This window comes from Natrix helvetica (genome assembly GCF_964273705.1).
Source record: "Natrix helvetica genome assembly, chromosome: 5".
Lineage (NCBI taxonomy): Eukaryota > Metazoa > Chordata > Lepidosauria > Squamata > Natricidae > Natrix > Natrix helvetica.
The window spans coordinates 51,509,718-51,524,648 of NC_138551.1; the positions used below are offsets into that span (position 1 = coordinate 51,509,718).

The 14,931-nt window shown below is 40.1% G+C and overlaps 1 protein-coding gene across 6 annotated transcripts in view; it reads right to left on the minus strand.

Annotated features, from left to right (window-relative positions):
• Positions 1 to 14,275, minus strand: part of SEMA4G (semaphorin 4G) — a 110,014-nt gene extending 95,739 nt beyond the window's left edge. For 2 of the 6 annotated variants that reach the window (XM_081953872.1, XM_081953874.1), the window contains exon 1: positions 13,685 to 13,812. The gene's annotated coding sequence lies outside the window, so the exon portion shown is untranslated. Of the gene's footprint in view, positions 1 to 12,825; positions 12,928 to 13,229; positions 13,377 to 13,684; positions 13,813 to 14,172 lie in introns of those variants that run through there. The other 4 variants (XM_081953876.1, XM_081953877.1, XM_081953875.1 and 1 more) reach the window with 4 other exon arrangements.
• Between the last annotated feature and the right edge of the window lie 656 nt (positions 14,276 to 14,931).

Genomic DNA, 14,931 nt, shown 5'->3' on the forward strand with positions numbered 1-14,931 from the left:
TGTGTTAGAATGTATGTGGGTGCGTGCGTGCGCACACGAGCTTTAATGGTTCACTCTCCTACCAGACTTCTGGGTTTTAATTGTATTTTATTATTGTTTTTTTTTTTTTAGTATTTTTACTATTTGTTGCCCAGAGTCACTGTAAATGTGATGAAAGACCTGGGCTGGATTGCTCCTATGCAGTCTCACTCTGTGTGCTAAATTCAGGGTGCTCCTTGGTTTTCTGAAGAATTCCAAGAGATGAAAAACCAAGATGTATAGAGTATAACCGAAAAAAGTCAAAGAGTTAATCTGATCAAACATGAGTAAGAGCATATATTAAGGCCTACGTTGTGATAAGCGTGGCAAACATTTCTATTTCTCTATTGTCACTTCCTGCTGGCCCTGTTCAGAGTGACGAGGGCCTGTGCCTCAGGACCATTTCCAGGGCTGAGGTGAGGAAGTCTCAAGCCATCTGGCAGACAAAGTCACTCAGATTCACCCGGAGGTGGACTCTGACTGGAAAAGTTCTAATGAGTTGCCCACAGAACAGTCTTTTGATATTATCTCAACTGAGTTTGATTCTATAATGAGGAAGTAGACAATACCCTTTTGTTTGTTAATTCACCCACCTTTGTTAGATCCTGGCCCTCCTGGATTATTAAAGCAGCCTGAGAGGTGACCACAGAATGGGTTTATGTGATGTTTCAACTTCTTTGAGAGACAAAATGGTCCTACAAGCATTGAAGGAGACAGTGGTATGCCCCCTCAAGAGATCATCACTGGACCTTTCCCTGTTGGAGAATTATCAGCTAATTTCTAATCTTCCCTTTCTGGTAAAGGTTGTGGAAAAGGGGGTTGGATAAGAGCTACAGATGTTCTCAGGAGAAATGGATTATCTGGATCTATTTCAATGTGGCTTCAGGCCACAATACAATGGAGAATCAGCATGGGTCATGCTTGCTGATGACGGTTGGTGAAGCTGATGGGGATGGTGCATCCATCCTAACGCTCTTTGATCATTCAGCGACTTTTGATACTATCAACTGCAGTATTCTTCTGGCCTGGCTGTGGGTATTAGAAATGGGAGGCACCGGGCTCCAGTGGTTCACCTTCTCAGTGACTGGTTCCAGTCAGTGTTAACAGGGGGGGAGGAGAGATTACATCCGCAACCCCTCAGACATGGGGTACTCCAGGGTTTAACACTTTCCCCTCTCCTGTTCAACATCTACATAAAACCACTTGGGGAAGTCTTCTGCCAGTTGTGATATTATCAGTATCCTGATGATAGCTAGTTCTACATTTCTACTCTGAGTGGCATATGTGAAGTTATTAATGCATTGATCCAGTGTCTGGAGGCTGTTCATTTCTAGATGGGACAGACAAATTCAACTCAATGCAAACAATACTGTCTCTAGCTGTTTGGATTGCCTGAGTCAGAAATGTTACCATCTTTGGTCTTGGATGGAGCTGACCTGGTACACAACTTGGGAGTCCTCCTGGACTTGCAGCTTGAAGAGTATGTGGCACCTATGGCCAAGAAGGTCGTTGCATAGATTCATCTTGTGTGCCAGTCTAGCTATTTCCTTGATTAGGAGGTCCTGCGGATAATCACTCATATCCTGGTCCTTGCGATTAGATTATTGCAATGGGTTCTACATGGGGTTATCCTTGAAGACACCCAGAAGCTGCAGGTGGTTCAAAATGCATTGGCACGAGCAATAACAGGCACAAACCATGTGTCACTACCATTTCACAAGCTGCATTGGTTGCCAATTGGCCAACTATAAATCAAGGTTCTGTTATCAAGCCCTGTATGGCATAGGACCTGGATGCCTGAGGGACCCTGTCTCCAATCATTTCAGAGTTGGTAAACTCCATGTCTCCTCCATTAAAACTTGCCATCTTATGGGACCAAAGAAACAAGCCTGTCTGTTGCATTCCCTCAGAGAAAAGGATCCTAGCAGTGCAGAACACTTTGAAAACATAGCTTTGGTCCCAGACTGGGTTGGTATCTATTATTTGTTTAATGGCCCATTTTGTTTTGTGGCTTTGGTTATTAGGACATTTTAGTCCAGGCTGGCTTGTCCATTTGATATTTTTAGTTGTTTCTTGTGTCTTTTTAAGTTTTGTCCACTGCTCCAGAGCCCACTGATGTTAGATGACCAATATATTTAAATAAATAAATAACTTACAAATCTATTATAGAACCATTATAGAAATCATCAACAACACCTATGAATGAGTATTCAAAGTAAAACAGAAAAAAATATACAATCAAAGACAATAATCCTTCACTTCACCATCTTTATCCACGCCTTTCATCGTCCATTACTCCACTCTCACGCAGATTGGACAACTGGGCATATTTTCTACTTCTGTGTTCCCTGATTGCCTCCAAGAAACTTTTAAACTCTGAAATTCAGCTCTTTCAAGCTACAAAGTTTTATCAATCAACAACAGTAACTTACTACTTCTACTGCAGAAAACATACACTCTTAGATGCTTGTCCTAAACAATATGATAACAAATCACATTCAGTTCATGAAATCTTTTGAACAGAGACCCAGAGGATTGGATGGTTCATCTTCCTAACATCTGCTGAACAAGATGGGATTGGTTTAACAAAAGCAATCCTAAATACAATCTATTAACTAACAAGTCAGCTTTTATGCAAGATGTTTGAATCTAATAAGGAGTTAAGTAGTAGGATTGTTACTAGGTTCAGTAGCTGGGCCAACTTATTACCTAGATACATGAGGCCTCAGTAAAGATTTCTACAAGTAACTAATATTTTGTAATGACTCAGCCAGAACACATATCTCAATTAAAGTTTCTAGAATTAGCTACATTGGGGTAATCAAGTTAAATATACCGGTAATTGTAATAATATATGGGGTTGACTCTGGTAGTCTGACAAAAAGATGCTGCCTAGGGAATGGTCAGATAAGAGGGATCATAACCCACAGTTGCATAGTTGATAGAGCAAGAGGCTCAGGAGGCAGCCTTCCTAAGTTATAAAGGCGATGGTGGGAGAATTGTACTTTCAGACTTGTAAAATTCTGTTAATGTAGCTTCACAATAAAACAGAATTAGCTTATCTGGTCATGTTCCTAGCCTGGTTTACTTAGTAAAGCTGACATTAGTTGAGCAGGTAGCACAAATTTTGTTATATTTGTGGTCAGTTGCTACTAGGAAACAAATTGATTTTTGCTGATAGAGCCCATAGACCATATTATATTCATATCCCTTCTAATTTTAAGAACTTTCAGAAGGCATGCAACTGTTAAAATTGATTTAATCAGTGAATCTACCATTTATTGCTGTCAATTTATGTGACTACATTTTTAAATCACAGAAGAATTTTGAATCACTATAAATGAAAAGAACATAATTTTTAGAAAGTGTGTTAGTTCCAATAGGTTCACATTTTTTTCATAGTCATATATTTTAAAAAATTGCCCCCACCTGTCATTTTAAATGTGATTAAATCTGATTAAAAAAACTTTTTGGTATCTCAACGAACCCAATGTCTTCAGCTGATGAAATGGCACTGTATTATCCCACGCTGTTATAAATAACATCACTTCTGAAGGAAGGGGAAGAATTTATACCTTGCCTTCCTCTTAACAGGAGACAGAGCCAAGATCACTAAAAGTGTGACAATTTAGCTAATGGATTATCCAAAAGTGGATAACCCATTATAGATTGGAGACAGAATATTAATCAACTAAAATTATTGAATCAGTTCACATCCTTGATGCTATGGTAATCATTATCCAGCCCTTCCTGTTAAGTATAGTTCTTTTTCCATTCAAAGCCACACTTGAATGCATTGCTGCTGACACATCTCAGAAACAAAACTTCTAAAACCTATGATTTAAGACCTCACCTGAAGTCAGGTTTGAAAGACTATTTTCAGTGATTGAAAATGAATCTCTTTGGGACAGTCACTTAGAACAAATTTCCATGGAGAAACTGGTTCAAAGACCAGCAGTATGAAGAAGGTGGGCTTTACTTTTAACTTTTCCACCCTGCCACACATGTGGGGTGCTCCTTGAAACCCCTGTGCATCAGATGCTGCAGGACTCTGATAAATTCCAAGCATTAAGACAGTCCTGAAGGGAGCCATGCTGGACATTCCTTTGACAAGTTGTGACACAGGGATAAGAGTGTCCTGAATTGTAACTTTTCCTCCTTGTCCTCTTCACCAAATAATATCCCCATTATTTAAAACAGCTATGAAATACCTATCATTTTGCTTCATGGGTATGAAAAAAATGAAACATTTGAACCTCATCCTAGCACTTATTCATAGGAAAGTAGTTGTATTCCTCCAAATTACAGGGACAAAAAAAATTCATGAAACGTAAAGTAGGATTCTTTGGACAGAAGACAACTCTCTGCTTCATGGATCTTCTGCAGTGTTAATATCTAAGCAATTGTTTCTCTACAAAATTTGGGTTAAACTATGGAATTTGCTGATTTATGAAGGGGTGAAAACCACCAATTTAATTTAAAAAGAAGACTAGACAAATGGGCGAGAGATTAGTCTACTGATGGCTGTTAGTGTTGACAGCTGTATGTCTTACATACCAACAATGGCTTCTATCCATACATGTGAGTATACCAAATACACCCAACTGCTGCCGTGTAATTCTATGTATCATAAAATGCTACATTAGATAAACCTTTGTCTGATCCAGCAGGGATGTTTTGATGCTTCTGATGATGATCTCACAGGATTTGCATGACAATCTATTCCATGGATCTCTCTGCACAAGGAGCAGATGGTCCAACCATCTGGATGTCTTTTACCATTTGATGGTGTTTCTTTTCAATATCTGCTAGCTAAATAGTTTATATATTTAAGGATTGTTTTATCAATGGGTTCTGCCTCCCTATTTTAATGAATGTGTCTTATTATGTAATGTTTTTACAATGTTATGAGCCATCCTCAGTGATGCAGGGTCAGGATAAAGCATCTGCATGCAGAAATAAATAACCAACAAGTAAAGCCTTTGTCCAAATTCGTGAGGAGGGGAACTACCATTCTTTCACTACTAAGAACAATTTCTCATTTTTGTTTTTTGTTTTTAAATGACAAATTCATACTTAGAAATTCAACTCCACTCCATTCATTTCTTTTCTTCCACGAAAACTCCCCTTAGGCTGATGCTACAACTAAATACCCATTTTTTTTATTGTATGTTACAGTGTTTGTAGACAATACTTGCTAACCTACCAGCAGTACAATTTGGGAAGACAATGCACTCAATAAGACCAAGTTGTCTCAGAGGATAATAAATTATCTACGGGTTGAAAAAATAAAGGCAAGCAAAACAATTGATAGTAAGAACATTTTGTTTTTCAGTTTAAATATGATATATTTACCTAGGTAAGCTCTACTGAAGTAGCACCCTTGATATTTACATAACCTAAAATAAGCATGAACAAGCTTTTATTCCCAGGAGCAGTATCAGGTAAAGGGCCACGAGCTACATATCAATGTGGCTGTAGTCCAAGACTGTGCTTGGCATGACCAGGGTAAGATTTACTCTTGCCCCTTCCAGGAATCTTGGAAGCATCAGGAATGCTTGCCTCCTCAAGCACTGCTCACAGCTCCAAACTTTCTGATTCTATACTGCATTTTCATGCAGCTTAGATAATTTATCAGTGGGGAAAAGCAGATTTTCAGAGACTGCCCAAAAACCATAGATCAAGAAAATCTGGAATTTGTTTACTTATTTTTTATTTATAAATAACAACTAAGCTTTTAGATATATAGACTAACTCTTAGAATTAGGAACAATAGAGATACTGGCTAAGAAATCATAGGAGCTAATGTCCACCTGTATGGAGAGTACTCAATCTATATGGCACAGGTTGCTTCTTTTAATAAAGACCCATCCTTCTAATACTGAACATGACTGCCTTAAGCTTCCCCCTTAAAAATAACAGTTCAGATATTCTTACCTGAGCAGAGTTATAACAATGGAACACCAAGATGCATTCGTAATTGTTCACACTGCTAATTCTGCACCAGTTGTAGCTTCCAATGCTCCTCAAGAACAGCACTGTGTGCAGTGCACTGCAGTAATCAACTTAGGAAATAACTAAAGTGCGAGTCACAGTGAGCAGAGTTTCCCGGGCCAAAAAAGGTACAACTGGCACACAAGACAAAGTGAAAAAATCATGATTGTCACTTGTTCCTCAAAAAAGGGGCTTCAAGACCCTAGGCTGACATAGTTGCAACCGTTGCAACATCCCTACAACCATGTGATTGCGATTTGGGTAATTGACAACCAGCCTACAATTACATTGCAGCATCCTGGGGTCATGTGATCACCATTTATAACCTTTACTGCTGCCTTCCAACAAGCAAAGTTGAGATGGAAGTCAGTAGGAGGCCAGAAAAGGCAATTACATGACTATGATGCTGCAACCATGTGGGATTCACTTAACAGCAACTGAGCTTGCTGGAACTGCCATTGTAAATTGTTGCTGTCAGATGTAAACAACCAGATCCAGATGTGAAGAGTTCAACTAGCTACTTTATTGCTCATGCTAATTACACAGAAATCTTCCCAGACTAGGAGTCTGCATCTGGGCCAGATTAGATAAAGTCCCACAGCATTCAAAGGGGGTGGGGGATGTGAGACCATGCCCTCTTATGCCTACATAATGACTCCAGATGAATTCCTCGCTTGACTCCTTTCTCTGCCTTGGGCTCTCTCCAACATTGTAGTCATTTGATGTTGCACCTTATGATTGCATTGCTTAGCAAATGAGTTCTTGGTCCCATTTATGTTGGTAAGGGAGAACAACCTGTATTACTTCCACCCACTCCCACCAGGGTTAATCCACAAACCCAGTTGATACTGTTTTGGTCCTATAACCTTGTCTGAAACCAGACTGACAAGGGTCCAGATAATGATAACCGTTTCTTCTCAATTGTAATCAAAATAGGTATTTATCCAGTCTTTGTATGGGTAAATGTAGTCGCCCATTATGACAACAGGGTTGTTGTTTTTTACTTCTTGATTTTATTCTTAGAAGAACACATGGAGAACTTTGGTCTGTAGAATAGTAACAAATCTCCTATACTTATTATTGTTTGATTCTTCCATTGTTAGCACAGTTGAATCTTCCTCTACAGAAGTTTCTAATTAAGTTCATACAATGTTCTTCCGGAGTGCAGAGTAGAAACTCCTTTCCTTTCTATAACGATAGCCAGTGGCGGATTAACGATCACTGGTGTCCTAAGCACTGACAAATATTGGTGCCCCCCCCTTTGTACATACTGCACTGTACTGTAAATAATTTATCACTGAGCTTATCTGGTCCTTAAAATGCACTTGAGAAAGTGATATAACTGAAGCTCCTTCAACAGCCAATTGGATGAAAAGTCTGGGTGAAAGGGAAATGAAAAACTGAAGGAATTATGAAGACCAAAGCAATGCCAATAGTTAAGCCCACTCAGATATTTCATATCGTTTAATGATATGTTGGACTACTTACTCTCATCAACTTCAGGATCAGGGCCAAATGCTATAGATTGTGCCAGGTTGACTAGTCCATATGATATGGTAACAGATTTCAGTCTGCTATTAGAAGCAATCGGCAAAACTGTTGATTTATGTTACTACTACAATTGGTAAAAGAGCTAATGGGATTACATTACAAGAAGATGGCTTCAAGGTAGTTATTAACAGGTGTAGAGAAGAACAAAAAATATGGATAAAAAAACTGGTTATAAATATTATAAATATTTTTCTATTCATTGGAGTTTTCAAAAGGTTGACTAATGTAGAGTACTTTGTGTTAAAATCTTGAATTGTTACTGATCTTCTTTAAAAATTAATGCCTATATGTAGGGGTTTTTTTAAAATAGATTTTTAGATTTACAGTGTTACTAATAAGGATTTCTCAGAAGCAGCCTCTAGGCTGGATTAGGTAACATGATGGAGAGATATAATTACATCTCCCATCTATATTTCAGCAAATATTAACCACAGGAAAGCCTATTTGGACTGGAACCCTTTGCTGGGTTACCAATTAAAATCTGAATCGGTTGGACAGAGGTTATTGGCAAGAAACTTTGTAGACATAGCAGAGCAAGTTATGAAGTAACAGCGTTCAGAAGCTCAGTTCAGATCCTACCATCTCCACTCACTATCGGAAAAGGTCCTGCCTGAATAGCCCTGTGAGTCAAGGTGATAAATAAGCCAAGAATCTTGCTTTGGGCAGAAACACCATGATAAAAAAAAACCACTGAAGCCATGCTAAACTTGAGCTCAGACCCCTCTCTCTGACCTAGATCATCGCAACCCCATCTTTGTCTCCCCTTCATCTCTTATCTGATCTTGCAGTTAACAGGTGCAGTTTGAACCCCAGGCTCCAAGCATTTTTAGCCAACCACAGAGAGCCAAAAAAGAAGTGAAAGTGTGCAGTCACAGTCTGCCAAAGGACCTGCAGGGTGAGAAAATGTCAATTTGTCATCGGTTCAGACAGATGGAAAGTCAAGAGAAGAGGGCCTCAATCAGTCTTGGCCATATATGGAGAAATGGAATGAAAGAACCAATTGAAGGAGAAACTGTCAAATGCTCTACGTCAGGGGTGTCCAACCTTGGCAACTTTAAGACTTGTGGACTTCAGCTCCCAGAATTCCTCAGCCAGCAATAAAAACAATTTTAAAATTTCTAATAAAAAAAAAATCAACCGCCATAGAAGATGAGGGCCAAAGAAAGTTTCGTATCTCAGTTCAGCTAGCAAACAATTAACACAGTGACAATCTTCTCTAAGAACTTCTCCATTTTCTTTTGCACCTCCTTCTTTAGATTATAATTTTAGGTATCAATTTTAAATGAACACTCTAACAGTGATTGGTTCTTGAGTCTTATGTTGCAATTCACTTAAGAAGTTAAAGGGGTGCAGGCTGAATGGATTACCCGTGCAGAGGTAGAATGTAACCGATTTGACTGAACTATGTTTATTATCTTGGGGCTGAACCAGAAGGCATGTTGTGATGGCTACATTGGTGTTAGGTTTAATGTAGATTTCAAATTACTTTTATCTTTGAGCAAAATTGTAGGAATGTCATGGTGATTATTCTGGAGCCTATTTTGGTAAGTCATCTTGGAGCCAACCTTCCCAACAGGAATGGTCCATGCTGTTTGGGTTCTAGAACTGGAGCAGCACTTCCAGCTTTCTAGAGCGGTTCTGAGTGAGACATGCCTGGAAGGTGAAGCTGACTTATAGACTCAAGATGCTAAATTTGTGGAGTCCACAAAGATATTCCTGTCCGTAGAACTAACTGATACCCCAACATGGACACTCAGATCTGAGTGAATGTCAAGTATGACTGGACATCCCAAAAGACAAATGTGGACATATCATCAACACTGGGTTATATGGATCAATAGTCTTATTCAGTAGTAATTAAGTTCCTTTCTTTCTAAAGCAATAATACTACTGCATTGAGGGAACAGTGCTAATTTTTGCATGTCTGTTGAGAAATAAATTTTATACTTAAATGAAATTTACTCCCAAGTAATTGGAGGTAAGATTGCAACGTATATATTCTAACTTTAGATGAAGAAAATTGTTTAGAAGGAATACCTGGATAAATAGTACTTCTGTCCCTGCATTATTGATATACAATTAAAACATGATGTTTATAGAATATTAATGCTACCGTGTTTCCCCAAAAATAAGACAGGGTTTTATTTTCTTTCGACTCCCAAAATAAGCGCTTGGCCTTATTTTGGGGGAGGTCTTATTATTTTTGAGGTGCAGGAGGCGGCGAGTGTGGTCACCTCAAGGCTGCTGCTATGTTGCAATATTTTCACAGAGGGCTTATTTTCAGGGGAGGGTTTATTTTAGCGCATGCGCTCAAAAGCCCGATTGGGCTTATTATCTGGGGAGGTCTTATTTTCAGGGAAACAGGGTAGTAGATGCGTCTATCAAATTCAGATTTGTATAAACATATAAGAAAGGAATAAGAATTGCAACAATCTCTCTTAGGGATATAAATTGGAATCCATTTGTTCAAGCATTCAATTAACTACTAAGAAATAAGCTGCTCTCCCTTAGCTATTGAGGGAAAATGATCTAATTTCCTTGTTTCACAAGATAGTTGTAATAATTCCCCAAAGTGAAAGATATGTTATACTCCGATTCTGTGGTATTGCCCTAAATGCAAAAACAGGAGGTGTTCAATACTGCAAGTCAGCATATGGCATACACTTTGTTATTATAAAGCAGAAATGCCCTCCTTCTTGCCTACTGGTCAAAAATGAGTGCTCTTCTCCAAATATCTAGTATGCTTATATCCATCCATCCTTAACTTGGCAAAAAAAAACCTATGCTAAGCATTAAAATTGCTTCATCTATTGCCTGTTTCTTATCCTACTCCCATTTCTGTTCCTAGTCACTGCCAGCTAACTAATGATTCCAAGAGAATGGAAAATCTTGGGGCTGCCCTTGGATGGTGCTGGAATAAGGGGGAAATACTCTTTTAAATTATACAACGAGAACTTAACTGCACTCAAGAGGTCTAGATAAGACGATTTTTAGTGGCAGACAACAGAAAAAAGAAATTGCCAAGGCAAGTTTGTGCTATGGTTAGGTCAAATAAGAAAAGGCACTATGTATTCCTATCCTATAATATAATGAATTTACACAAGAACTTGTGAACAATTTAGTTCCAGTTCAAAGAATATGCCTGGAGTAACTGGAAGATCATATTTATGCCAGTTTGTATAGCAGCCACAAACTGCCAAGCTGGTAGAACATCTTTGCTGTACAGTGCTTCAAAATAAGGTGCTAGGGCTTATGCAACTATTCACTACTAAACCTTTAAAGATGAGTATACCAATTATTTTGAGTGCTTCTGGTGGTTTCTTCTTACAACAGTCAGCCTGCCAAAAAAGGCTAAATAAATCACTCCATTACAAGAACACATTACATTTATAAAGGAAAAAGGTTCAGATGGATTTGTAAGGGAAGAAGGATAACACTGCACAAGAACCCAGCACTGCAAGTTTAGACAAAAAGATTTGAGGGAAAATGGGGTGTTTTTCTCTTTCTTCTATACAAATGGAAGATAATAGATCCTTTACATCATAAACTTGTTTAATACATAGCCAACAGAAGAGGACCTGCAGCAAAACTGGCAACATAGGGGATATGTTTGGTAAGGCACAGGCAAAATATTTAGCATATCATTTGAGACAGTCCTTATAAAAGAAGAACAAAAAGAGAAGTAAACAGAAGTAAATAATCTGTCTTTTCCATAGTCGGCCATAATAGATTAGTTTCATTAGCAGTAATTTTATGCATTTCTTCCTTTTCCCGGACTCCTATCTGTGTCTTGCAAGCTTCCTGCTGATATTAGTGAAAAGACTGCAGTAGTCTGAAGTTTTCTAGTTCATTGCCCTCAAAAACAAACATATAGACCAGGGGTGTCAAACTTGCGGCATCACAGCAGCGTCACATGTAACAGGACCTTTTCTGAATCGCTAAACTAAGCGTGGGCATGGCCAGCATGTGACACATATGGCCCACAGCCTGCGAGTTTGACGGCCCTGATATAAACCCTCAAGTAAACCCAGCAAACTAACTTTAGTAATCTTTCTGATCGAAAAAAATGTCCCAATTCAGGATCCTACATCACTGGCATAGCCAGAAATTTTAGTGACTTGGGTGAAAGAGTACAAATGTATTTGTGGGTATTGAGTAATATAAAATGAAATAGTAAGAATTTAAATCCACTTTTACGTGGAAGTAAATTCAAGAGTATTCACTTTTGAAACATCACAAAAAGGTTTATACAGCAAACATTCAGCCACCTTCATTGTGAGTATAGAAGCTGACATAGTTAAAAGGGAATGGTGTGTTCATTACCTATTTTCATAACATCTTATGCCCTCAGAGAACAGTTTGTCCTATTCTTAAAGTATCTGAAGGTCATTTCACATAAGATGTTTTCCTCATTAGGTTATGTAATAGTGCAGATTTTTTAAAATGAGCAACATATAAATGCTTTAAATGGATAAGTAAAAAACCATGTACTTATGACAATATTACAAGTGTTTATTTTATTAGGTGGGTATACTAACTACAGCTCTCAATGAGAAAACGCCCCTAGTATCAGATCCATAGAACCATAATTGGAAGAGATCATTTAAGCTTTGTTGCAGAACTCCAAATGAAAGCATCCACTGGCAGGCTGTCATTGTTTAGCCTATATCTGAACATAACCATGCACACCTGTGTAGGGAAAGTAAAGTGACATTTCTCTGGTGATGCATATACAGTAAACACATCACTGCCAACTTCCTCTAATTATGTCAGTAAAAACCATAACCCTCTCTTAATAGTTTCTATGTTTCAAAGAAGCAACTCAGTCTGCCGCAGCTCTTGCCAAAATGCAAGACACTTATTTTTACAAGTTTCAAAAAACAAAACAGCTAGGGCAATCTCTAAATTAGGATGAAGCAAAATCTCACAAAAGAGCATATAACTCTTTGCCACATTTTGGCAGGCCTTAATGAATGACTAATAGTGAACTTAGGATAGTTTTTCCTCCTGATCTTTTTTTTTTAAACTTATTTCGGAAAAGTGCAATTCCACATCCTCAGTTTCAAAATAGTATTTCAAAACAAACAGTTGCCACAAGGCATAGGCTTTTTGATATTTGGATAACTTGGTCACTCTACCCACCACTGCTCTCTCTGTAACTCCGTCCAGCTCTCCAGTGCACAAGCATCAACTCTAGTGCAAACTAGAGATTCCTGATTCAGTTAAATCCATGCATTGGCTGGATTTCCATGCAATCCATACCTCAACTTTATTCTGTTCTTTAGTCTGCACGTTTTGTTTTCCCCATGAGCTGTAATGCTAAGAGCTGCATGCCCCTGACAAGTCCATCCCTCAAGTAATCAGTGTCACTCTTGCTTTACCCAATGCCATACCACCACCCCATCTAGCATCTGAATGCCCTCATTCTGCCTCTCTAGTGGCTCAGCCTCAGTTTATTCCCTTGCCGCTCACATACTGCTATCTTAGCCTGCAACCCCTTCCCCAGGAAGTCTTGTCAATGTTGTGCCTTCTCAAGGGGGGGAGGAGGGGCATATAGTCCAATTCTCAAGCCTCCACTTCCTCTGACGGTCTTTCCCTTCCCATTCTTATCTTCAGCAAGGAGACAGCAAACCGAGGCTCTCCAGGTACTGTGTAACCCTCCTTACCTCGGACAATGCCAGGGCTGGCTGGCGCTTGCAGGAGTTGCAGTCCAAAGAGCCTGGGCTCTGGAGAATAGCAGGCTGCTTATCCCTTGTCTTAAACGCACATTCCACACTTTCAATCTTCCCCGACGTTCCGACGTACACCCCCAACCTAGTCATGAAACGTGACCAGCGCGGACCCCCCCCCCCAATCTACAGGATACTCGGCTTTTTCCCCCCGCCCCCGACCTTTTCTTGCATCCAGGTATAAACCCGCCCACCTCCAGATCGCAGACCTCAGCAAACCCACCCACCCCGCCCCGCCGACACACCAGCGCATTTCGTGGGGACTCTCCGCATCCCCCGCCTCTTACTCCGAAATCCTTCCAACTGTACACCCACACACACACGCGTAACACACAACCGCAGAGCTTCGCCGCTCCGCCCCACCCGCCAAGGAGGTAGCCCCCTTGTCTCACCTGAGCTCCGGCCGCAGCTGGAGGTCTACCTGTCGGCCCACACGCCGCGCGACCCAGATCCTCTCCTCCGCCACTCACAACCCGAGCCGGTGCGGAGTGAGCGGCGGCCCGTCAACGCGAAGCCGCAGCTGGGCAACGGGTAGGAAAGCCCGGGAGGACTCTGGGGCGCCATCTAGCGGGCTCCTGCGGCAACGGCGGCTGCCCTCCGAAGGCTAGCGGCGAACCTTAAAGAAGGTCCCGCGCTTCCGGGTCGCTGATTCCGAGGAGACTTAATTAGAGTTAAGGCATTTCTCTCTGCTTTGTTTTATTCCAACAATGTTTACGCCGCCCAATAGGAAAGGTTTGGGCGGTGTGCAATGTCAAAGGAGCGTCCCTATCGCCTCCATTAAATTCAATCATAAATACATTTTTAAAACAAACCACACAATTGCCCCCTAGCATGGTTTAGGCAACAAAACTGTTTTAAAAGGAAGGCTTTTAGCCCTTACTTCGACGCTAGGAGACAGCAACGTATTCCCATACTATATAGGCAAACCACTGAGAAGATCTGCTCTTCTCACCTCACCAAAGTGGGCCTTCAGCAGCTCCCCTCTAGATGTCCACATAGATCACGGAGATTCATACTGCAACCCACAATCTGTTACGTGATTGAGAGCTGTGCCATATGTAACTTTAAAGGTAACCTGTAGTATTTTCAAGGGTCTTTCATAGGTGGTGTAGGGATTTTCTATAGTTGTGGTTTTCCCCTGTTAAATAGTCTGGTCACTATTATTTGTTTATTGAATTTATTGGCTGCCTACCACTACATTCGCATCCTACCGCATACATCCCTGCGACCAATTCGCTCTCACAGGGAGGGACTCCTCCTGGTGCCGTCCACCAAGCAATGCCAACAGGCGGCGCCTAGGAGTAGAGCCTTCTCTGTGATGGGCCCAACCCTCTGGAATGACCTCTCCCCCCCCCCCCCCGATATCAGAACTACCACCGACCTCCGCTCCTTCCAACAAAAACTTAAGACTCACCTGTTCCAATTAGCTGGCCTGGCCCATTTATAGTCCCATTTATACCTCCTGGCAAATATTTTACCCTGGGATAGTTTTTAGGGGTGTTTTTTAATGTATTTTTAAATTTTAAAAATTTTAAATCTAACTTTAACTATAGTACAGTAAACTATTACTACCTCCTCCAGCCACATCTATATTTATCTTATATTTATATTATGTATATTTACTGTTTTTAATATGACT